General features: G+C 46.7%; 1 long non-coding RNA gene across 2 annotated transcripts in view; it reads left to right on the top strand.

The window, feature by feature from the left end:
* Positions 1–25,416, top strand: part of LOC307192023 — a 74,155-nt gene that overhangs the window by 28,803 nt on the left and 19,936 nt on the right. For both annotated transcript variants that reach the window (XR_013829916.1, XR_013829917.1), the window contains exon 3: positions 19,270–19,398. This is a non-coding gene — a long non-coding RNA (uncharacterized lncRNA). The remainder of the gene's footprint in view (positions 1–19,269; positions 19,399–25,416) is intronic.

The raw sequence follows: 25,416 nt of genomic DNA, 5'->3' as shown, positions 1-25,416 counted from the left end.
TGCTGTTGCATTCCTTGATTTCTCTTTCCTCCTTTCTCCCCCTCCCTCATTTCCTTTGGTATTTTCCCTTGAACTCTAGTTTTTCATTATTTTTTGCAACAATCCTTCTGATTGTTTCCTCATTTTCACAGCTTCCAAGATATTTCCAGACTGGGAAGTTATATTAGTTTTCCTCTTGCTGCTGTAACAAATTCCTATCAACTTAGTGGCTCAAAACAACACAGATTTATTATCTCGCAGTTCTGGAGGTGGGACGTCTCCCTGAGCTAAAGCCGCGTGTCAGCAGGGCTGTGCTCCTTTGGAAGCTCTGGGGGAGAATCCGTGTCCTCTGTTTTTCTGGTTTCTGGAGGCACCTGTATCCCCGCGGCCCCTTCCTGTCTTCAGAGCCCGTGGAGCCTACCCCTGCATGTCTGTCTTGTCTCCCTTTGAATTTTGCTTCTGTTGTCACACCCCCTTCTCTGACCCTGACCCTTCTGCCTCCTTCTAAGGACGCTGTGAGTACAGTGAGGCCACCTGCATGATTCAGAGTGAGCCACTCCCCGTCCCCAGATCCTTAAATTAACTTAACCGCACCTGCAAAGTCGTTTTGCCATGTAAGGTGACACTGCTTCTGGGGATTTGGACATGGATGTCTGTTACAGGCCGAACTGTGTCCTCCAAATCACATATGTTGAAGCCCTAACCCACAGTACCGCAGACTGTGACTGTTAATTAAGCTAACATGAAGGTTTTAGGGTGGCCCTAATGCAATCTGACTGATGCCCTTATAAGAGGAAGAGATCAGGACACAGACACACACAGAGGGAAGCTGATGCAAAGATCCAGGGCAGAGAGAGGGGGAAAGACGGCCTCTGCAGCCAGGGGGAGGGCCCTCAGGAGAAACCTGCTCTGCTGACACCTTGATCTCGACCTCCAGCCTCCGGAACTGTGAGAAAATAAATTCTGTTGTGTAATCACCCACTCCAAGATAATTTCCGTGTGCCAGTCTGTGGTATGGCAGCCTTAGCAAACTAGGGCAGCATCTTTGGGGCGCTATTATTCTGTCGGCCAGAGGTTTAGTCTAAATTTTGCCTAAGTTTAGTCTATGTTGGGAGCAGTAATATTTCTCATTTTACTCGAGACACATAAGAAACCAGAGGCCTACCTGCACTGAACGCTTGAATGAGCCAAGGTGGTACGCCTCTCTCCATAACTGAAAGGCTCTGAGTTCAGAATCTGCCCTGGGCACTTTCAAAGACAGCTGAGCCAGCAGGAATGTTTTGTGAACAGGACCAGGGCTGAGTTAGGGGTTCTGAGCACTGGTAGTTTGTCCACAGCAAAGAAACTGCGGACCCAGCTGGAGGTGGTGGTAGAGAGGTAGTTGCACGGGGATGCGATAGGGACACAGCCCACCCGGCACACACTGTATGGGGTGTACCGCCTCAGAGAGTCTACAGACAGTAATGCAAAGGACTGAAGTCCGCATGCTTTTTATAATCACCTTGGGCTGGAGATTCTACACGATGTCAGACATCGGGCTCCTGCCCCCTGCTGGGGGGCGTGGGTGGGACCACCGTGGAGACGATCGCATGGTGTCAGAGCTGATTGGGAAGCAAGAACGTGGAAGAAGAGAGGTTGTGTTACAGGATCACAAAAATATTTGTGTGGTTATTATTTTTTTAAATTAATTTATTTTATTTATTTATTTTTGGCTGCATTGGGTCTTTGTTGCTGCACATGGGCTTTCTCTAGTTGCGGCGAGCGGGGGCTACTCTTCGTTGCGGTGCATGGGCTTCTCATTGCTGTGGCTTCTCTTGTTGTGGAGCATGGGCTCTAGGCACGCGGGCTTCAGTAGTTGCGGCGCACGGACTTAGTTGCTCCCTGGCATGTGGGATCTTCCTGGACCAGGGCTCGAACCCATGTGCCCTGCATTGGCAGGTGGATTCTTAACCACAGTGCCACCAAGGAAGTCCCTATATTTTAAATTATCTTACAGCAGTTAATGCAGGCCATTATTTAATGTATGACAAATACTTTCTGGATATCTTTACTGATAGTAACACTATTTGGGGAGTAGATGAGAATTTACCCAAATGTAGATGAGAATAGCACCTCTCTCCCTCTCTCTCTCTCTCTCTCTCTCTCTCTCTCTCTCTCTCTCTCTCTCTCTCTCTCTCTCTCTCCCTCTCTCTCTCTCTCTCTCTCTCTCTTTCCCCCCCTCCATAAATCAAAGGAAATGACAACCAAATGACATAAAATTTGATAATCTGGTCCACCTTCTTGTGTTATTGCACTCATTTCTGTGGGTCATGTAGATGTAAACTTTTAGTTCATTAATGAAGTATCTTAAGTTTTACTTTTCCTCATTTTTCTTAGGCTCCAAAGAGAGACTTAATTTTATGGGTATGGCTTGGCTTGGTTTTTAATTTATAGTCATGACATGATTGTTTATATAGAGAAATCCTAAGGAATCTACAAAGTTACTAGAACTGATAATAGATTGCAGGGTGTATGGTTAATATACAGAAATCAACGGGTACTTAATATACAGCAGTACACAGTTGGAAAATGAAATAATAAAAAAACATATACCATAACAACAGAAACATACAATACTTTGCAATAAATCAACAAAAACATGCAATACTTCTATAGTGAAAATTGCAAAATGGTGCTGAGACAAATTAAAGAAGACTTAAATGAAGGGAGAGATATACCATGTTTGTGGGTTAGAAGAAAGTATTATTGAGGTATCAATTCTCCCCAAATAGATATTCACTGCAATCTCAATCATAATCCCAGCAGGGCTTGTTGTAGAAATTGACAAGATGATTCTGAAATTTATATGGAAATGCAAAGGACCTAGAATATCCAAAGCCATCTTGAAAAAAAGAAAAGAACGAAACTGGAGGGCTTACCTGGCCCAATTTCAAGACTCACTAATAAAGCCACAGTAATCAACACAGTGTGGTACAGGCATGAGAAACCACAAACAGGCCAAAGGAGCACATGGGGAGCTGAGCATTGGGTCCACGCCTGTATGACCATGACCCGACTGGGGAACAGTGGTTCTCCTGATCCTGTATTCAGTGTTCTCAGGACAAGGAAGTGTGTGCTGGCTGAAAAAAGACCCTGATTTGTAGAATAAGACGCAGCACATGGTGAAAGTTTAGAGCCGTTCACTGTATTCACTGATGGAACCATCCTTCTCCATCCTCCTTCAGCCTGTGTAATAAGAATTATATGACAGATGGGAATCGGACATTCCAGGATGGGTCAATTGTTAGACAATTGATCCCATTTTCTCATGCATTTCTTATGTCATCTATGCATCCTACATGTTCTGTGGCAGTCCTGAGTTCAAATAGTCTATCCTGTGATTCTTACTGTTGTACTTGTCAGATCGTTAGTCCTAATTTGAGGTTCAGAGTATCAGTATGAGGTGGCGGCCTGGGTCCTTTCTTAGGTGGCACTGGTGCATGCAGTATCTTTCCTGGTGACCTGGAGCCAGAAGGAATGCTTTTATTACAGATGGTGATCATAGCACACGTATTAAACCCTGGTGTGCCTACTTACAGATAAGCACTTTTTTTACATTGGGTAATTTAGTCCTAAATCAACACTAGTTGGTGGGATTATTTTGACTACTAAGTTACTGACAACGATATAAACTAAAACTAGATTGAAACAATTCCTTCTGAAGAGACCAGAGACATAGGAGCCACTCAGACTGGAAATTTTTTTGTAGATTTTGATACAGGTTTACAGGTATCAAAATTCTGCAATTCTGAAATCCAAAACAGCTCTAAAAATTGAGCATTTTTAGTAATAAATTTGGCAGCAAAATCTGACAGGCATTGTGAATCTCCCAGGAGGGAATAAAGCCCATGCAATCGTTATTTTCCTTTGGAGCAATCTCAGGAGAGTTTTATTTTGGGAAATCATGCCCTGAGATAATCTTGCTATTAGTTCAAGACCTCCTAATTTATTTTTTTGCATAAATTTGGATTTTCCTTTTCAGTTTCCTTCGATTCATTCTTTACTACCTAACTATGCCAGGTTGTTTTTTTGTTTTTGTTTTTTTTATAAATTTATTTTATTTTATTTTTGGCTGCGTTGGGTCTTCGTTGCTGCGTGTGGGCTTCTCATTGCAGTGGCTTCTCTTGTTGTGGAGCACGGGCTGTATGCACGTGGGCTTCAGTAGTTGTGGCATTCCGGCTCAGTAGTTGTGGCTCGTGGGCTCTAGAGCGCAGGCTCGGTAGTTGTGGCGCACGGGCTTAGTTGCGTCGCAGCATGTGAGATCTTCCTGGACCAGGACTCGAACCTGTGTCCCTTGCATTGGCAGGCGGATTCTTAACCACTGTGCCACCAAGGAAGTCCTGCCAGGTTGTTATTTGATGGCTTCGCAGCCTAATGGTCACATCTATGTGTACAGTTCTTCAGGGTTGATGAGGCAGTTTTGTATTCATTTCTCTTTTGGTCCTCAGTAAACTCCTATTTTTCAGCGACGCAGGAGTGGAGACACAGGACCCAGCTGGAACGTGGCAGAAGCAGAGGTGGAGCCTGACTCTGGCCTCTGGCATCACCATGCCCCCTGTAGAGACTAACCCCAGTGCTGTCTCCAGGACAGCTTGTCAGTGACCCTCACCGGCAGTGAGTCTCAGGCTTTAGATAATGCACAACCCGCACACTTGTAAGTGCAACAGTAGAGAGCAGCAGTGGGCCAGCTGTGGCTGGGGGAGGGCAGTGGGATTCCGACTGCGGGAAGGACTGGGGGTGTGCTGGCCACACGTGAGCTGGATGTCTGAGCAGCTGTGTCTCCTCTGCCCCAGGTTCTCTCTGCTCTCGTAGGAAGTTGAAAAGTCAAGATGAAGTAGGTGATGTTTTATTGACCGGAGGTGATGATGGTGGTTCAGGGACTTTTATTGCTTCTACGCCAGGTTGTGAAAGGGTCCGGTTCCCAAACCTTGGATTGGCGCTCCTGCCATCCAGGAACGTAGGAATGTGGAAGCACCGGCTCAAGCTCTTCATTCCAGAACAGACCCCCGAGGCCCAGGAGGGGGAATCACTTACACGGTGCCAATTAGTCAGTCGGGCAGAAGAGTTGGGGCTGGAATTCAGCTTCTTCACTGAAGAAGCGAGCGCACTGTGAATCTCAGCATCCTTAGACTGCGGCCTGGATCCCTTGTGCTGTACTGCTGCGCTCCACCAGCAGAGGGCACCATTAGTCTGTGGGTGTTTTCAACAACTTTGGTTTCCAGTCCAGGCATTACGGAGAATGTGTTAAGATTTAATACCGTGTAATATGGGGATACTGCCTTCATAGATTGTAAGAACTATTTGAAGACGCTGACTTTTACAGAAGGATATGAAACATCACGATGTGCTCTAATGCGGAGATAAATAGAGCTGGGACAAGGGGCAGCTCTTTTGAAAACCAGATTTAGAGAAGCGTCAGTGTTGGCTGAGCTCCTCGGGGGTCACTGAATGTTCTGTCCTTGTCACCCAGGCACAAAAACTCACTTCCCTTTGTGCTGAGATAAAACAGGTGGAACATGCCGGACTCACTCCCTCTCCAGAGCAATGCATCACATTAAAACAGGGCACTGCTTCCACGCAGCACCCAGGGCAGGGCAGCAGACAGCTGGGGTGAAACTCTGCCCTGCATCTTCTAGCTTCTCAGTTAGGTGGCAAGAAGACCACCTTGCAGGGCTGTCATGGGAACAAGACGAGACTGCATGAAGATGCCCAGCGCGATACCCACTGCAGGGAAGACCGAGTGAAGGGGACCTGAAAAGACATCTTAGTTTTAAGAAGCCTTCAGTGTCTTTTCTAGGGACTCTGCCAGTATCAGGTAGTTGGATTGAAGTCTGATGACAGGTAGGCAAACTTTTGAAGCCACTGTTGATCTTCAAAAAAAAATTTTGGATGGATAGAGGAATTGAAAGGTGAAGTGTTCCAATTGTGATATTTCTAAGGTCACACGATTAGGTGAGGGTTCTTTTTTTTTTTTTTAACATCTTTATTGGAGTATAATTGCTTTACAATGGTGTGTTAGTTTCTGCTTTATAACAAAGTGAATCAGTTATACGTATACATATGTTCCCATATCTCTTCCCTCTTGCGTCTCCCACCCTCCCTATCCCACCCCTCTAGGTGGTCACAAAGCACTGAGCTGATCTCCCTGTGCTATGCAGCTGCTTCCCACTAGCTATCTATTTTACGTTTGGTAGTGTATATATGTCCATGCCACTCTCTTACTTTGTCACAGCTTACCCTTCCCCCTCCCATTGTCCTCAAGTCCATTCTCTAGTAGGTCTGTGTCTTTATTCACGTCTTATTACCTCTAGGTTCTTTATGACCTTTTTTTTTTTCTTAGGTTCCATATATATGTGTTAGCGTACGGTATTTGTTTTTCTCTTTCTGACTTAACTTCACTCTGTATGACAGACTCTAGGTCCATCCACCTCATTACAAATAACTCAAGTTTCGTTCCTTTTTATGGCTGAGTAATATTTCATTGTATATATGTGTCATATGCAAATGAAGCAACTGACAAGGGATTAATCTCCAAGATTTATAACCAGCTCATACAGCTCAATAACAAGAAAACAAACAACCCAATCCAAAAATGGGCAGAAGACCTAAATAGACATTTCTCCAAAGAAGATATACAGATTGCCAACAAACACATGAAAGAATGCTCAACATCATTAATCATTAGAGAAATGCAAATCAAAACTAAAATGAGATATCATCTCACACCAGTCAGAATGGCTATCATCAAAAAATCTAGAAAAATAAATGCTGAAGAGGTTGTGGAGAAAAGGGAACCCTCTTGCACTGTTGGTGGGAATGTAAATTGATACAGCCACTATGGAGAACAGTATGGAGGTTCCTCAAAAAACTACAAATAGAACTCCCATACAACCCAGCAATCCCACTACTGGGCATACACCCTGAGAAAACCATAATTCAAAAAGAGTCATGTACCAAAATGTTCATTGCAGCTCTATTTACAATAGCCAGGACATGGAAGCAACCTAAGTGTCCATCATCGGATGAATGGATAAAGAAGATGTGGCACATGTATACAAGGGTTCTTTTTTGAATATACATTTCAGGAAGCCTGAGCTATCAGGGCAGCTGCCAGGAGAAGGTTTTCTATGGCAGCTCCTGAGGTCTTTGAGAAGCGGCCCAGTGGGTGTGAGGACCCACAGTCAGGGTTCACAGGCATTTGATGTAAGATCCATGGACATGGGTGGGGCAATAAGAGCTGCTTTACCCTTGAGCGTGAGGAAGAATCTCTAGGAATACATGGAATTTCATGGATCTCATCCAGGTATACCAGCTTTTGGAAAGAACACTTAGGAAACACGATGGTGACACTTCCGTGCTATCAGCCCAACCCCAGTGGGCCTTAAGTTCTTTCACAGAAAGGACAGCAGACCGGAATACAAAGCTACTTTTCAAATGCCTGAGGTCACTTGAAGATTTGAAGCCTGGGTGGGCAAGCTCCCCTGTAACCACCGTGGGGAAGTGGAGGAGATGCTGGGGGGAGTCCTGAAATGCGACTTCTTATCTGTGCCTCTTCAGTTCCTTCCTGCCGGCTTCTCAGAGGCAAAGACAGTCCCAGGGATTGCATTTCACCGCACCACCTCCTCTGGCCGACGGTTAAGAGAGGGGTGTTTGTGCTGAATCTTCAGGCCAGAGCAGCCCGGGACCTTGCAGTCCTTAGAGGGACTTGGCCCTTGCTCTAAGGCGAATCCCTCAGACAGACTGCAGACTTCCTCGTGGGGCTCCGAGGCCCTGGACACGCTTGTCTCAGATTTGTGATGGGGTTTCCACGTTCCTTCCCTGCTCTCCTCCTTCTGCACCCCTGGGGCCAACGTCGTTAGCTAAGCAGCGGGTTCTTCTTCACAAGCCCCAGACCCTTGAGGGCAGCTGCTTCCAGGCACCTGGACAGAGCCTGAGATCCTTCTAGACTTGCCTTTTCCTGCACCCCATGTCCTCACTTTGCTCTTCATTCCTGATTTGGGGCTTTGCCTACCTAACTCCGTTTTCTCGTGTTGTTATTTACGCCTAGAACGCTCTCCCCACAGCCCAGCAGTTCCTGCCCTCAGGCTGTGGGATGCCCAATGAACAACACAAACGCGCTTTCCTTTCTTCTCATAGGAACTCGTGAGCATCCACCACAGACAGAAATGGAAAACAGCTCTATAGGGTGATAGCAAAAGAAGACCCTACCCCAATTTCCTGGGAAACTTGGACTCACATCACTGTTAATAAAGGCCAGTTAGGAAGGTAATTCTGAACTGTGTGTCCTTCCCACCCCCCACCCCCCGCCCCGCGTCTCAGCGCAGGAGGGAGGGGTGGAGAGTATGGGGATTCATACCGCCGGCTTCCTGTAGCGGGATGGTGGCCACACCCTCCAGGATGCCGGGCAGTAGCCACCTGGGATGTTCGGGAACCCTGTGCCCAACCAGATGGAATCTCCCAACACACATGTGGACAGTGTGGGCTGCAGACATGCTCCATACCCTGTTTTCATCACGGGGACCAGCCCTCGAGAGAACTCTCCACTCAAGGATCTCTCCCTGCATGTGTCCAGCACCCTCTGCAAGAAAACATACAAACTCTGGTGTTTCCAGCAGCTGTGCTTTACTGCACCCTCCCAAAAAGCAGGATGTGCCTCTTCTCCCAAACAGGTCCAGCTCCACTCCATGTCAACACTTACGGCGGTGTAGAGAGTTTACATGGAAACCCCCTCACTACAAAATCCTCTACCTTTTTTCTTTTTCTCCCTCTTGGAGTCAGCAGCCTCGTCTTTCCACCTAGAAGGCAGTGTGTCTGGGCCCCTCTGGCTGGGCTGGCTTCAGCCCTGTCTTCCCAGAGCTCGTCACACCATCTCTTTTCTTATGTAGCGTGATCTCCATAATTTGTATCCTCATGTTCATCCCTTTGCTGATTTAAAAAGGATTCTCCTTGGGATTTACTCCCTGTACCAGATGCTGTTGGCACTATCCAATGTCTGTTCTCCCAGCTTTCTACAGTAAACGAACTCAGGGTGTTTAGCTGGACACGTGGCCACCACAACAGACCCCGTCTCCTGGCGAGCGCGGCTCTGTGAGTACAGGGCACCAAGGGGATGCAGGCGAGTGTGGACACCTCTTCTGTGAGGCGTCCTCCAAGACAGGGGGCGCACCCTTTCCTGCCTTTGTCTCCTTTTTGCCTGGAATGTGGATGTTATGGCTGGAATTAGAACAGCAATCTTGGAGGAAGAGTTAAAAGCTGTGTGCTGAGGACAGCAGGTGCCACAAAAGAGAAAAAACGGGCCCCGAGAGACGATTAAAACTTCTATTTAAATGAAAACAATTTTAAGTTTTCTTTTCAAAACAAAGTTTAATAACATGTATACATAGGAGAGACCCAGGAAAAGTAACTCCTAAAATTTTCTTTATCGTATTTTTTCCTACATACATTATGATTGGAAAAAACCTTAAATTCCATGATTTGAGGCCTATTTAAAATTTTAGTTTCTCTCTTAAGACTTCTGTTATTTTCTCATATCAAAGAAGGTAAATAAAATAATTGATAATTTGATTCTTAAAATATTCCACTGTTTTGATAAAAAAGGTTATTGGAGTACTGGCAGCAGAGGTCAGATTTGGACACCTGATTTGTTTCTAGGTGTTCACATCTTTAACTGAGCCTTCCGTTCAGCCTTCTGTAAAATAACTGAACTCTGAGGCGTCCCTTGACAGCAACACGTGAGGAGCAAAGGAGACAGAAATCAGCGTGGAGGGGTGCAGGGGGTTGGTTATTCCCAGAGGGAGAAGAAAGTCAGTTCTTTTCCATGTTCCTGCTTTTCCGAAAGCGGGTCAAATGTTTCTGTCTGGGCAGAATGTCGTTGCTGCGTCTACTACTCATTCCTGATCAAACTTAGACAAAACAACGAGACATGCCTGGGCCCAGCCCCTTGGACAGGGTTCAGAGCGCAGGCCAAGGGCTCCTGCCTGTGGGGGTGGGGCTCGGGGTGGGAAGACAGACTCTCCTTGGCTGGCCTCCAAGTTCTGAGGCCTAAAGCATCTGGAACCATGTGGGGGGAGCGGTGGCCACGGCGCTCGACGGTGCTGGCCAGCCCCTGCTTTTACGGTCTGCGTGCTGCTCTTACTTAGTGGGACGAGGGGTGAGCCTTCTGCTTGATCCTCCCCCCTTAACCTTAAACTTGGGTCATGGACTGAAAGGAGGCGGTTCTGCAATCATACTTGATCTGGTAGAACCAGAGGAAAAGGCTCTTACTAATCCAGCTTTTCTGGTGCTCTGAAATCCAGAGGTGCAAAGTCTTAGCAAACCCAAAATATAATCAGGCCTCTGTTACAAAAATTGTGCAAGGTTCTGGTTCTCTGGCTCTCCTAGACCTTTGTTACCCAAGGAAGTTCCGTTCTATTCCCAGAACCATCTCTCTTCCCAGTCTCTCAAACTGAACGGTAACTGTTATGTAATGTCCAACCCACTGTGCTCACAGCCGGGTACAGGGGCTCGGAACCCAGGAGAGACAGCTAAGGTAAGAGCTACACGTGCACACTCAGGAGGGCCTGGCTAAGTGAGAGGTGTATTTGGCATGGGAGGGCCGTATGTGTTGCATCTGTGAAAACTTGATAGAGAAGGTGGAGTGTGAGTTAAATCCTACAGGATGGAAGGGGGGTAAAGGTCATTCCAGGCAGAGCACAGCTTCTGGAGGCCGTGAGTGAGCAGGAATTGGAATAGGAGATGGTGTGGGCAGCAGTGGTGTGGGGGGGGGATGGTGTCACACAGATCGAGACACCAGACAGGGGCTCCTTCCTACAGGCAATATTCTGCATGCAAAGGGCAGTTCTGTATAATTTTGGAAGAAAAAAGGGATGGATGAGCTCGTGTGTGTCAGAAGCAAGAGCAAAATACAAAGATGCTTTAGGAGTGACAGGACCCACGCCCTGGCGGTGACGCGAGGAGACCACAGTGCAAGAGATGCTGAGGGAGAAGAGGGTGGGTGTGAACTGCGGCAGCGCGTGTGGCTGGTGAAGGTGAGGCAGGGCTGGGGGCCCCGTGGGAGGACGCAGCTTCCTGCCTAATTGTGCCCAGTGTTTTCTGGAAGTGAACTGGAAGGTCAGCCTCAGGGCAATTCCCTAAGGAAAGAATTTAAAACTCCCATCGCAGGCTGCCCCTGTATCACAATGAGAGCAAGCCTTCCTGCAGAAGAGGGGTCAGGGCAATTTCCAGACTGACTGGACATCTCCAGGGTGGAGAACCCAGCACAATGAAAGGGAAGAGGCTTGTACAGCCCACGTTACTGTGAAATTTCAGAACTCATACGACAAAAGAAAATATTCATGACTTCCAGAGAAAAAGAAATACCAACAATAAGAACGAAATCCCACCACCCGGTGGCAGGATTCAAAATATTTAACACTTGGTATGGCCTGGGCACTGGCCCATCAGAATGGATGCCACTGGAATTAACTCTCCAGTGGGGTCTTGCTATACTGGGTATTAGCCCTTTAGCTGTTTGGATGGTGGAAAGGTCTAAAGGTCCAAGAGGAGCGTCTGCAGGATGCTGGGACATTCCAGGGCTAGGTCTGGGGCTGGGGGTCATAGGATGCTGACCATGTACCAACTGGTGCAAAAGAATTTCTGTATTTTAGCAACAGGTGTGGTTGTGTTTCATGTGGCCCAGCTGACTACCCATCCTGCCTGCTTCCCACCCCACTCCACCAAAGCAGGGAAGTGAATCAAAATGGTACTCTCAATACTGATTCAGTGCCTTTGGGTATCTGAGAAACAAAAATTCAAACTAAAATTTTTTACTTAGCCGCATTATCTATCAAATACAAGTTATTTTCAGAACTGCAAGACTTCAGGAAATGTACTTGCAGTACAGTGATAGGTTTAGGTTTGGTGGGGCGTGAAGCCTGTACAATCTGAGGGGCCTCTCTTTCAGAAAAACGTTAAAAATTACTACTATATAATTAGATACAAAGTGAATAGTTATTTAGAATCATATGAGAAATCACAACTAAATACAAATATTAGCCTTAAATATTATAAAATCCAGAAAAAATTTGACTCACTGACTGATCATATATTGATTTGATCATATATTTTAATCATATATTTTCCCCATACTTTTTTGTTGCTTCTTCATATGACAACAGTTTTATAGTATTTTTGTGGAGAGAAGAGAAGCATTCAGTCCTTTCTCTGCTATGGTTGGTCAAAATTTGTTATTTCTTACTGATAGTATAGGAAACTCCGTGTTCATATTGGGATATGACCTCAGGGCCTGCAGGGGCGTGGCCTGTTGGGGAGAGAGGTGACGCGGTGAGTGGGGTGGCTCGTGGAAGCCGTTCCTTCTCTGGCTTGGCAAGAACCCAGCTCTGCATGGGGGTGGAGGTGCCGCAGCTCAGTGTGTTCCCTACTCAGCTTCCCCTCAGACAGATGTCAAACACGCGCTGGGGCTGCTCCACCGCCACCCAGCAATGTGGGGAATGTGACCGAACACAGGCGGGAGAGAGACGTTGCCTTAAACGGTTGCTGTTGAAGGGTCTAATTTTTGAAGAATTTATAAAAAACACACCATCATGTGACTCTAAGGCAAAGGCCCTTCCTTCCCAGGCCCTTGGAATAGGCTCATTAACAGCACAGTAAAACCACTTTAACTCCTGTGTCTGTTCTGGGAAACTAGTGCAAGGCGGTACTCTAGCAAACACAAGGAGAAAATAAAAAAAGGGAGCTGAGGGGTCTAGGAAACAGTGGGTCCAACTCAGGAGCGCTCTGAAGAGAGCTCCTGGGAGACAGCATTTCTCAGTCCTAGAAAGAGCACGTCTTCACAGATTTGGAAGAAGGGGGCTCCGGGAGTACACGCCTACGTTTCTCCAAAACGCAGACCATGGATATCGTGAAGATGCCCAAAGGATTCCACGAAAGAGCTGAGCCATAGATGGCCAGTCTGTGCGTATGGGTCATCAAAAGCTCACACCACTATGATAATGTACACTTTGCAGTAGACTTAAAAAAACACTGAGATGGAAAGAAAACCAGATGTCCAGCTGACGCTTACCATCTCTGACAACTAAGAATCTTAATTTATAAATCAGAGCAGATGTATTTCCCATTTGACTTTGATTAATAAATGAGCATTGGCAATGATGTTTTAAAAAAGAAATACCACCTATCTGTAATTAATGAAGAAAGAAATAGAGATATAAAGATGCAATTTAAAAATTATAAAGGTCACAAATAGATAAATTGAAAAAGGTATCATACACCTATATTTCATATATATATGTATGTATGTAGTAGGTGAATGTGTTATGGGGAAAGATATCGAGGGTGTAAGCAAACTAAACCATCATTCAGCGTAACAGCGGATAATATGTAGAGCTGATAAATCCAGAAATAGCTCTGTGAGCTTGGTATTGGGAACTTCAGAGGCAACCACAGAACCAAATCAGAAATGATTGAATCAGGTTACTCTGGAGAGCAGGGCTGAGGGTAGGGGTGCAGGCAGGGACAAGTGGCTTTCTTTATCAGTGTCTCTCCTTAGTTGATTTTTAGAAAACGTGTACGTGTTATTCTGATTGAAAATACATTTAAAACATTTGGAAATGAGCTCAGGTTAGAAGCCGTACTTGAGTGGGGACCACGGGGCTCATGTACGTAACTGCACGGCACTGCCAGCCTTCCTTAGCTGTGCCGCCTTGTTATAGGTGTGTGTGTCTTTGTCAGCTCAGGCTGCTATTGCAAAACACCACACTTGGGGGGCTGCAACAGTAGACGTTTGTTTCTCACAGTTCTGGAGGCTGGAAATCCAAGATCAAGGTGCCAGCAGATTTGGTTCCCTGTGAGGCCTTCTACCTGCTGGCAGATGGCTGCCTTCTGGCTGTGTGCTCACGTGTAGGGGAGAGGAAGCAAGCTCTCTGCTGTCTCTTCTTACAAGGGCACTAATCCCACCATGAGGGCCCCACCCTCATGACCTCATGTAAACCCAGTCATGTCCCAGAGGCCCCGACACCAAATGCTACCACATTCAGGGCTAGGGCTTCCACATATGAATTTGGAGTGCAAAGCCACATGTAAGTGGGAATGTTGATGTGCCACTGTTACAGGGTGTTAGGTTTGGGTTTGACCGAGGCCACATGGCAAGTTCATGGCAGAGCCTGGGTTCCCGTCTCCAGGGCTCTTGTCTGTGGAGAGATGCCCACATGGTGCAGTGGTGTCTGTGGGATCAGATAAGTCTGAACAGTGCTAAATAGCCCATCTCTCTCTCCCGGCACCTTGCAGAGTTCCAATTCGTTAGCAGTTTAATGTTTTTGAGGAATCGGCAAGAAAGAAAACACCTTTTCCCCGAGCATACTTTTTCCCAAGGTAGCAATTCTTAAGCTTTTTAATTTCAGGACTCCTTTTCATTCTTAAAAAAGTACTAAGGGCTCCAAAAAGCTTTTGTTAATATGTTTTAGATCTATCAATATTTATTGATATATAAAGAAGAAGAAATTAGAGGTAGGAAACTTTAAAAGTATTTACTAATTCATTTAAAAATAACAATAATAAACCAAATACATGTTAACATAAATGAACAATTTCATGAAAAATAATATTTTCAGAAGGAAGTTTAGTGAGAAAAGTGGCTCTGTTTCGTATTTTTACACACCTCTGTGATCTGTTGGAGTATGGTCTTATGGCGGAAATGTTTGCAGAAAATCCACAAAAAGGAGGAGTATTTAAATATCCACTTTGGATAATTATGGGTCTTCTTTTTTGATACTACACCAAAACTCAACAGTAGTAGTTTCTTAAAGGTTAGTTGCAATGTGGAATTTGAAACATGTCAATTAAATTTTCATACTCTGTTACATTAAAATCCATTATTCTATCTTGCAGTTTGGATAGATATTTTATCTGTGTACTATTTTGTCACATGTTGTGACATTAGCCATTTGGAAAATGCTGGATCCTTGAGTTGTGAAATTTATCAAATGTTGACACATTTCATTATACAGTACTGAAAAGTCACATCTGTTACTATCACCCCTGATCTCGTTACAGAAGTTACTAGGTCATGGGAAACGGTCAAGCTCATGGTGGCAGATTCAAGTTTTCCAAATTCTAGTTTTTGTTAAAAAGCTTGAATTTTCTCACTGGCAACACTTACTCTCAGTTATTTCCTTGAAGCATCAGGCTTGGTTTGTCCATTTTTGAGAAAATGTCTGCCTGATACCCATGTGTGAATAACATATTTGTCTATCACTTGTTCTTTCAAGTAAAACTGGTGTCCATGAGAAAGCTGACAAGCTCCGCCCACAAAACCCATACGGTCACCCTTCAGCACACGGCACACGCGCCTTCTCATTTCACACAATAGTAAAAGGACATGTATTAATGGGCCAAGATTTAATGAAATTAATAGTTTTTTTTTAACCAATTTATCTAGAACATTCTTAAGAGAAACTGACATCACTTGTCGCTGGTGTTAACGTTTCTTTATTCGTGACTGTGTGTGCCTGGCGGGGAGGCACGTGGCTGCTGGCAGTTGGCAGCCGGTGCGTTGATGCGTGCGAAGACTCCAGCGGGCTTTAGGCGCACCGCGTTTGCACTCGCAGTGTGAGTGTCAACACTGTGAGGTTTCCATCTTTATTTTGTATTTTGAGTTGGCGCTCTGCTTTAACGAAGAACTTTCACTTCTCCTTATTTATGTGTCTTAACATGGCTATGGACTCAGGAACTATTGATTCAATGAGTTATAATGTTACGATCATCACTTATTTTGTTGTTCAAATTGTTATAGCTTCGGAAATCTCTTGAAACTGTTTCTCGTCTGTTTCTTCCTGCCCCACACTCCCATCACACGTGGTCTTCGTGTCCTGTGCCTGTCACCACTAGCCCTGAAACTGCGAGACCATGTGGACTCTGGGCCATGACAAGTTCTCCTCGCGTTTCAGCTTGACGTCTTTTTCTCTGTCGCTTACGGCATTTTTTCAACCTTCAGCTTCACGTGGCCTTTGCCTGGAAGGGAATTAGTCTGTAATGGAATCTTCATTTCAGGAGATACATCAATCTTTATATTATTTTGGAATTTCAGCCCAGGTACTACTAAAAAGTTTGTTTCCACAGGTTATTGACTCAACACAAGATCTGGTTGCTTACCTAGAAGAGTTTCTTTTGTAGAGGTGACGTTTCTAAATTCTCCTTCGTATTGACATCAGACCGAGTGTTTATAATATATTAATGGCTATGTTTGCCAAACCAAATGAACCAGTCACTGTCTTCACAGAGTGTAAGTTGTAAAAGAGACATGGCAGATACACCTAAAGAGGGGAGCTTTTGGTTAATGCATTTTGTTCTTTTTGTTTTTCTTTATTATTTACTTTTCATTGACATTTGAACATGGACAAGGGTGAAGAAGTAATGACAAACTAGGAAAGTAACAGTTCCCGGCACCTGCGTGTACAGACAAGGTCCTGCTCTGGGCCGTTCACATGCACTACACCTGCCAGGTGTGTGCTGGTGGCTCCCGGCTTATGACCGTTTTCCATCACAAAGAGGAGGCCCCGCAGCACGGATAAAGCTGGACGGGCGCTGGCACGAGGCCAAGGCCTGTGGAGCTGGCTGGCATCGGGCCGATAAGACAGGCCGCCGAGCACAGGTGGCAACGCCGGACCGTTCTGACTCGGGCAGCCCTCGGCAGGCACTGTCTGTCCCTCGTGCTCCAGGACAGCCGTGAGGACGCCACTGGGCCAGCCGAGGAGCGGAGAGCGGTGCAATCGCTTTCGAAGGAGGAGCGGCTGGGCGGCCAGGACAGCAGTGGCCGCGGGAGGCCGCCGTGGTCCGCACCGAATGGCCACAGCTCGTGCCGCGGCAGTCCTTGTTTGTTGGAAGCGAGGAGCGCGCCCTGAAATGCGTAACGAGCGGCTGCGAGCGCACATCCTCCGTGGGGCTGCGTCAGGGTTCCAGCCCCCACGTGTGCCTGGCGATCTCTCCTCGCTGCCGCCCCCGGTGCACATGCTTCTGGAAGGAGAGGAGGGCTGAGCGTGGCGGGGGGAGGGGACGTGAGGAAAGCCTGAACTAGGGAGCCCGGGTGGGTGGGAGAAAAGGGCAAGAAGTTGTCTCTTCTGAGAAAGTGCCTCTTCACCACAAGCCCGCCCTTCGGCACCAGCCTCCGCGGCCTTTCGCGGGCCGCGGCGGCTGGAGGCCTTGGCCGGAGTCCAGGGAGGCTGAGCGGCCGCCAGCGGGCCTCCACGGACAGAGCCACCTGGCTCTCCTGTCACCTCGTCGAGACGCTTTTGCCTTCAGGAAATCAGCTAATGACACTCAGCCTTGTTCCAGAATCCCAGCTGGAGCCCTGGGCTTTGGTCTGGCACCCGCTGGAAGCCCGGCCTGAGCCCTGGCCTGCCTCCCAGGCCCGCGTCTGCGGCTGTGCCCGCTACTGTGTGTCTGTGATGGCCAGACGACAGGGGAACAAGGGAGGGGAAGGGAAAGCAGGGCAGGCAGCCATCGCCTCTTATTCTTCTCAATTTCGACTCACTGTTCTGCTGTCATAACTTGGTTATCACTTTTCACCAGAATGTGAGTCATCCTAGAAGACACTTGTTTCCCCAAATTGGCATTCAGATAGCAATGTGTTCTTTCAACTTGTACACCTTCCGAACTTATAGGAAGAGAATCTCATTTTACATAATCCTGTACGTACCATTGGGGTCCCCTTACAGCGTATGGCTTCCTCATGTTTGGGAACAGGCATTCTATAAAATATTTGCTTTGAATCGATGAGAAAATAATTGTGCTTGTAGATTACAAAGCCTGATTTTCTTGGCGATGAGTCCTTTGAAAGTGATCGAGCGCATTTCCATAGAATCATTGCACTTTTGTAGAAGCACCCAGTCTGCCTGGCGTTTGTTTCACATAAGCTTGTACGTCATGTTAGTGGCTACCTTGAGGCTCTCACTGCCAAGAAAGTGGCTCCTCGGGTTATAACCCAAGCAGGCTTCCTTCCTTTTTTCAGAGAATATAAAACAAGGTAAGCAGAACAGTGCTTTCCCACCCTCTGTGTGGAGTCCTCAGCTCCTTCTTCCCTTGTACTTTTTTTAGAAAATAAATTTATTTATTTATTTTATTTTTGGCTGTGTTGGGTCTTCGTTCCTGCATGCAGACTTTCTCTAGTTGTGGTGAGCGGTGGCTACTCTTCCTTGCGGTGTGCGGTCTTATTGTGGTGGCTTCTCTTTGTTGCAGAGCACGGGCTCTAGGCGTGCAGGCTCAGTAGTTGTGGCGCTCGGACTTAGTTGCTCCACGGCATGTGGGATCTTCCCCGACCAGGGCTCGAACCTATGTCCCGTGCATTGGCAGGCGGATTCTTTTTTTTTTTTTAACGTCTTTATTGGAATATAATTGCTTTACAATGGTGTGTTAGTTTCTGCTTTATAACAAAGTGAATCAGCTATACATATACATATATCCCCATATCTCTTCCCTCTTGCATCTCCCTCCCTCCCACCCTCCCTATCCCACCCCTCTAGGTGGTCACAAAGCACTGAGCTGATCTCCCTGTGCTATGCGGCTGCTTCCCACTAGCTATCGGTTTTACATTTGGTAGTGTATATATGTCCATGCCACTCTCTCACTTTGTCCGAGCTTCCCCTTCCCCCTCCCATTGTCCTCAAGTCCATTCTCTAGTAGTTCTGCGTCTTTATTCCCATCCTGCCCCTAGGTTCTTTGTGACCTTTTTTTAAATTTTATTTTTAGATTCCATATATATGTGTTAGCATACGGTATTTGTTTTTCTCTTTCTGACTTACTTCACTCTGTATGACAGACTGTAGGTCCATCCACCTCACTACAAATAATTCAGTTTCGTTTCTCTTTATGGCAGAGTACTATTCCATTGTATATATGTGCCACATCTTCTTTATCCATTCATCTGTCGATGGACACTTTGGTTGCTTCCATGTCCTGGCTGTTGTAAATAGAGCTGGCAGGTGGATTCTTAACCACTGTGCCACCAGGGAAGTCCTTCCCTTGTACTTTTAAAGTGGGAGGACAGGAGAGATGCTGGCATCCAAAGCAGGGGCTGTGCTGAGACGGTTTGCGGACCCCGTGCAGAGCGGAGCAGTTCTGTGCTTTGTCTCCCAGCAGGATTCTGCTGTGTTTGAACAGCACGCACTGTGGAGCAGGCCTCTGCTCGCGTCCTAGCACTGACGTCCAGTAGCTGTGTGTCAAGTAACTGAATCATTAAGAAAGTGACCCACTGTATTTCAGATGCAGTTTCCTCATCTGTGAAATGGGAACAACGTCACTGAGGTGCTGACTTTGGCAGGATGTGCGAGACACGAGGCTGGCGTCCAGGACAGGACAGAAGCGCGGTGAAGCTCCAAGATGCAGAGGAAGGTAACATCTGGATCCAGATTTCTTCTTCTGTACTTTGAACCTTCTCCAAAAATAGGTATCCACATTTGTTTGTTTTGTTGTAGACAGACTGTCTGATCTTGGGACTTTAGAGGTGGCAGACCTTAAGGACCCTCTAGCCCAACCCCTCACTGTAGGGTGGATGTGGGTTCACCCAAGGTCACACCCAGCAGTGTGTAGCAGAGCCCAGGTGAGCCCCTCGGATAAGGAGGGGAGGGTGTGTTCCTTCTCCATCCTGGAGATAAAACCACGCTCACTGATGAAATAGGTGCAGAGATTTCTTTTGCATTCTAATTTTAGCATCTGTAGCGTCAGCGTGAGCTCATTTCTGTTTTCTGACAAAGGGGAAGGTCTTCGACAGAGGGGAAAGTGTCTCCTGCTGAAAACGTGCGGTGGTCTGAAGCCTGCGTGGCTCCAGGGAAGGGGGACCCTGATGGGCTTGGCAGGCACTCGGGGTGTGGGGCACGTTTCCTCTGGCCCCCAGAGGAGAAGACTCGGTCGTGTGGGTTGATTCTGTAGTCTGGAGGCGGCTCAGTACCACCCTGGAAGCCAACAGCCTTAAAGCTCCTTTGTTACTGGAAAATGCATATGGATGGGTTGGACTCAGACAGGGGATTTTGCTGTTTTGATGAGAAGAAAGGCAGTCTGAAGCTCCTGTCACCTGCAACTAGTCTAGGTCCACCTCCAACCCAGACTCGGGCTTGGTGAAGTACGTTAGTAAAGGGATGAGACATCTCTGGCTGCTGAGAACACGTGGGGGAATGTGCACGAGGAACAGGCAGTACAGCGTAAACCTTTCTCTCACCCTGGAGTTGGCCAGTAATGTTTCTGCTTCCTTGGATTTTTCCTAAGTTAAAGGATGCTAGAATTGTGGAGCCAGAAAGGACCATGTGGTCCAGCTTCCTCCTTTCAGAGCTGAGCAGACTGTGTTCAGAGAGGAAAACTCACTCAAAGGCACACAGTGAATGGCTTGCAGGCTCCGGACCAGACCCGATCTTGTAGCTCCTGTTGCAGATGACGCTCCACACCTGTAGTGCCACAAGCACTCACGTTTCTTGCTGAAGTTTGTTTATTAAGACCATATGGAAGGTGATTGGAGGCTGAAGTCACATGCATTCAAGATCAAAGGAAATGTGGCTCATCATGAGACCCGTCTGTAGGCTGTGATGACATCATTTTAGAACCCACTAAATGCACTCTTCAGAAACATGACCGTTTCCGTTTTCTGCAGAGCTATTTAAAACCAGAGGAGCAATGACATCATTTTTGACTTATAAAAATAGCTCCTGTCTCTCCTAGCAAACATTATACACACAGCAGCCCTCACCTACCTGGCCGGGAAATACCCTGACGCTATGCAGTGTGATGAGATGAGCCATCACCAAGTCCATCGTGGAGGACAGGAAGCCACTCAGGCTGAATGCAGGGGAACAGGGCTGTAATTCTCATCCACTCTTGCCTGAATGTAAAGGGAACAACAGCACTGAAAATGAATTAACAAGCACAAGCAATCTTACCAACACATGTAGAATGGAAAAAGCAGCCCCAAGCAATCTTGCCAACACATGTAGAATGGAAAAAGCAGCCCCAGGAGACCACCTAAATTAGAGCAGTAAAAATCAAGCAAAATGAAATAATATACTGTTTAGAAATTCATTGATTTGTGATAAAACTACTTTTTTAAAAAACAAGAAGATGATTAAAAACACAATTCCGGATGGTGCTTACATCTGAGAAGGCTGCAGGGGGATGTGATAGGAAAGATGCAAGAAATTGATGATGTTCTTATTTGTAAGTTGGGGAAAAGCCGGGGAGGGGTAAGATATTAAGCCAACTTCTGGACAGGACCTCTGACTTGGTAGCAGTCTTTACTAAGCAAGATGTCTTATTCCAACAATTTCAGACAATTTACTAGCAAGAGGATGCTCTTTATTCTATATTGTTTAGGAATGAAAACTCCAAAATACATGAGGCCATGGGCACAGTGCCTCCTCGTTTCTTGTTCTGTAGTAAATGGTCATCATAACTACTCATGCTGTGTTCTGTCAGATGGAGTAAGTTGCGGAGACTAAGAGGTAGAGAGTGAAAACTGAGCTGCAGGATGCAAGAGATGACAAAGTCACAAGAGGAAGTTTGTTTTTAAGTTTGTTTTAGTGAATAAATGCATTAAGGTGCTTGACAAGTTGGCTGTTGCACCTCCAGGCAGCAAATCAGAATTCCAGGTGGGAGGTGGGCCCAGCCGGCTGGGGCCTGAAGCACAGACAATTTGCGGACTCTAGTGGATGGGCCACTCCTGTATGGAAAGAGGCAGGAATAACCCAGAGCGTACCCAAGTCTGGCACAACTGAGTAGAATTCAAACCCAAGTCAAGAGAACGGGAAGGGAGCAAAAGAAGGGAGGGTCCTTCTTCTTGACCTTTCCTCTAGAAGCACAGACATAGAGAAGCACCTGGGCAGGGAGGTGGAGAGGGTGGGGCTGCCCCATCACAGGGCTGGATGCAGAGGAGGCTGATGAACAAGCAGAGGTGAGAAGAAGCCGAGGACTGTGTTAGCCTCTCTTCCCCAGGCTGCAGGCTCCCCTTCCAGCCATGTTGCCTCAACTGGGGTCAGCTTTGACAGGACCTGGTCACGTCCACCAAGGGCGGGGTGGACTAGAGAGACTCACCCCCACCCCCAGGGTGGGGGCTAGACTTAGTTGTCCTGCTCTGAGCCTTGGTCTCAGAATTCCTGGACTATACCTGGAGGCAGTTCTGGGTCACTGCATGTCTCCTAAGTCCCAGCTTTCCTCTCTGATGCTGCGTCCGCCTGGGCCATGCAGTCAGCTGTGCCTTGGTTTATTGGCTGCCTTCTAGCTTCCTCCTGAGGCTGCTGCCTAGCCCTGCACTTTGACCCACTTAGCTGGGCCCACACACCCTGTTCCAGTTTTCCAGTCCCTGCTCTATGGGTTGGGCTCTGCTCTTCATGTCACCATTAGCTTTCCAGGGTTCTGCTCCACACTGGGTAGAACGTGCTGGGTAACTGTAGGATTCCAACATCCCTGGCATCCCTAGCATTCTGGGAACACATCCCAGCCATTGGGCACTCCCTACATCAAGCCTCCATTGCCGCCTGGCCTGATGGAGTTGTGATGAAACTACTGGTCACCGCCCTGTTGACTTTGTACCTTTCCCATTGTCCTGTTTCCCCACAGATTTCTCCTTGTTGCACGCACTGGCTGTTATCTATCTGACAGCATCTCCTCTCTCTTACTTTCTTCTGTAGTAGCCCAGTTGTCTAGGTGGCAGAGATTCCTTGATCCTGGGAGGGTGAGCGACTACTCCAGCCCAAATGGATGAAACACGATGGCCCTAGAAAGGTTTTGGTACTGTTGCTGCCCTCGGTCAGTGTTCTGACAGATGATATACAATCAAACATCTAGACTTTCTGATCCAAAGGCACTTACTTGACATTCCTCTTTACCTATTTACCCTTTCCCCACCTTCTTTCCTGGAATTCTGGCTTGCCATCTGGAGGTATAGCAGCCGTCCTGCAAACTAGGATGATAATGAAAGCCAACGCCGTGAGGATTGTTGTTGTTGGAAGGGAGAGTCTGGTGCTCCTTTTTGTTTGAGGCCTGGAGGTCTTGGATTTTAGGCTGTTTTCTGACAAAGGGGAAGGTCTTCGACAGAGGGGAAGGTGTCTCCTGCTGAAAACGTGCGGTGGTCTGAAGCCTGCGTGGCTCCAGGGAAGGGGGACCCTGATGGGCTTGGCAGGCACTCGGGGTGTGGGGCACTTTTCCTCTGGCCCCCGGAGGAGAAGACACGGTCGTGTGGGTTGATTCTGTAGTCTGGAGGCGGCTCAGTACCACCCTGGAAGCCAACAGCATCCATGAGTTCTTCTCGGAAAGATGGCCCTGGCTATGACGGAACCTGCCAAGATTTTTCAGAATCCTCACTGCCACCGCCTCCTGCTGATTTATATGGGGGTGTGTTATTCTGCCAGGAAAACCAGAGAAGCATTTTTAAGGCTTTTTAGGAATCCCATGAACCTCCTACCGCTTAAGTCCCAGGGCTGCTCCTTGGGTTTCCAGGCTCTGTGGGTGGCGTGGGCAGCAGAGCCACTGAGAATGTTTCCCTCACTTTTCTCACCAAGTGCTGGGACTTTGGGTACACTGGGAGGTTGCAGGGCGGATGTGAGCAGCTGGTGCTGAGGGCAGCAGACCCGATGGGTGTGCCTTAGCCCCAGAAGTGCCTGCTGAGGAGCGTGCGGCTAAGGAAACTGCCTCATCGGGAGGATGTGTGGTCCAGCACCAGAGAGGGAACGATGCTGTTGAAACTCGGAAAGCTGAGAGTAAAAATACCCCGGAGACAGACAAAAATATGAGAAAACATTTTTATGTCCTTAGGGAAAAGGAAGACCTAAAATAAGATGCTCAGAGCAAACACCATAAAGAAAAAATAAATTTGTATAAACAAAGTTAAAATTATGTTTACCAATGGTACCAGTTACCATATAAACTGTATGTGACTAGAAAATTGAAAATGAGAATCCAGGGTATGTAATGAACTCCTAAATGTCAATAAAAAGAAGACAGACAACCCAATAGAAAAAGGTCACAAACATAATCGGAATGTGTAATAAAATAAGAAAAATAAATATGTGTATATATATTTTAATGTTTGTTTATCTTTATTATATGTTTTACTTACAATAAGCATTTTATATGCAGATATAAAAATTTAAAAATGCCCGTCTTCACTAGGAAAATGCAAAACCACAAACAAAGGAAGCAAAAACAAAAACAGGACTTCCCTGGTGGCACAGTGGTTAAGAATCTGCCTACCAATGCGGGGGACATGGGTTCGATCCCTGGTCCAGGAAGATCCCACATGCCGTGGAGCACCTGGGCCTGTGCGCCACAACTACTGAGCCTGTGCTCTAGAGCCCGCGGGACACAACTATTGAGCCCACGTGCCACAACTACTGAAGCCCGTGCGCCTAGGGCCTGTGCTCCACAACAAGAGAAGCCACTGCAATGGGAAGACCACGCACCGCAATGAAGAGTAGCCCCCACTCACCGCAGCTAGAGAAAGCCCACACGCAGCAACGAAGACCCAACGCAGCCGAAAAAAAAAAAAGTAAAAAACAAAAACAAACCAGCTATTTAATGTTCATTGAATTGACACAGATTATAAAGTTTGATAATATTAAGAATTGGCAAGGATGTTAAGAAACAGGCCTCTTATATTCTTCTGGCAATTTGACAGTATGTATTTAAAATATCCCATGATTTGACAAGCAATTCCCTGTTGCTGTACCCCTGAGAGAGCCTTGAAGAGGTGCACAGGAGGGCATATAAAATAATGTCCATTGCAAAAGTGTTTGTAATAGTGAAAGACTGGAGGGACTTCCCTGGTCGTGCAGTGGTTGGGAGTCCACCTGCCAATGCAGAGTACACGGGTTCGAGCCCTGGTCCAGGAAGATCCCACATGCTGCGGAGCAACTAAGCCCGTGAGCCACAACTACTGAGCCTGTGCTCTAGAGCCCGCGAGCCACAACTACTGAAGCCCATGTGCCTAGAGCCCGTGCTCCACAACAAGAGAAGCCACTGCATTGAGAAGCCAGCGCACCTCAATGAAGAGTAGACCCCGCTCGCCACAACTAGAGAAAGCCCGCCCGCAGCAACAAAGACCCAACTCAGCCAAAAAAAAAAAAAAAAAAAAAAAAAAAAGTGAAAGACTGGAAACAAGCTACCAAAGGGCTATCAACAAAGGGACAGTGGCTTAAAAAAAAAATGGTATGGTTACACTATGGAGTACTATGCAATATTTAGATAGAATTGGCTGAATTTCTATGTCATAATGGAGAGAGGTTTGCAAAACGTATTACTGAGGGAAAAGAGCAAGCTACTAAATTATAGAGGAACTACCCCTCCTCACCAAAAAAAAAAGAAAAATCCATTGCCATCGGCAATATTTGACTCTTTTAAAAGAGGGATGAATTCACATTACATGGGTATAGT

This window comes from Stenella coeruleoalba (genome assembly GCF_951394435.1).
Source record: "Stenella coeruleoalba genome assembly, chromosome: 9".
NCBI lineage: Eukaryota > Metazoa > Chordata > Mammalia > Artiodactyla > Delphinidae > Stenella > Stenella coeruleoalba.
The sequence above is the reverse complement of the archived record's forward strand: the minus strand, read 5'-3'. Positions and strand labels throughout refer to the sequence as shown.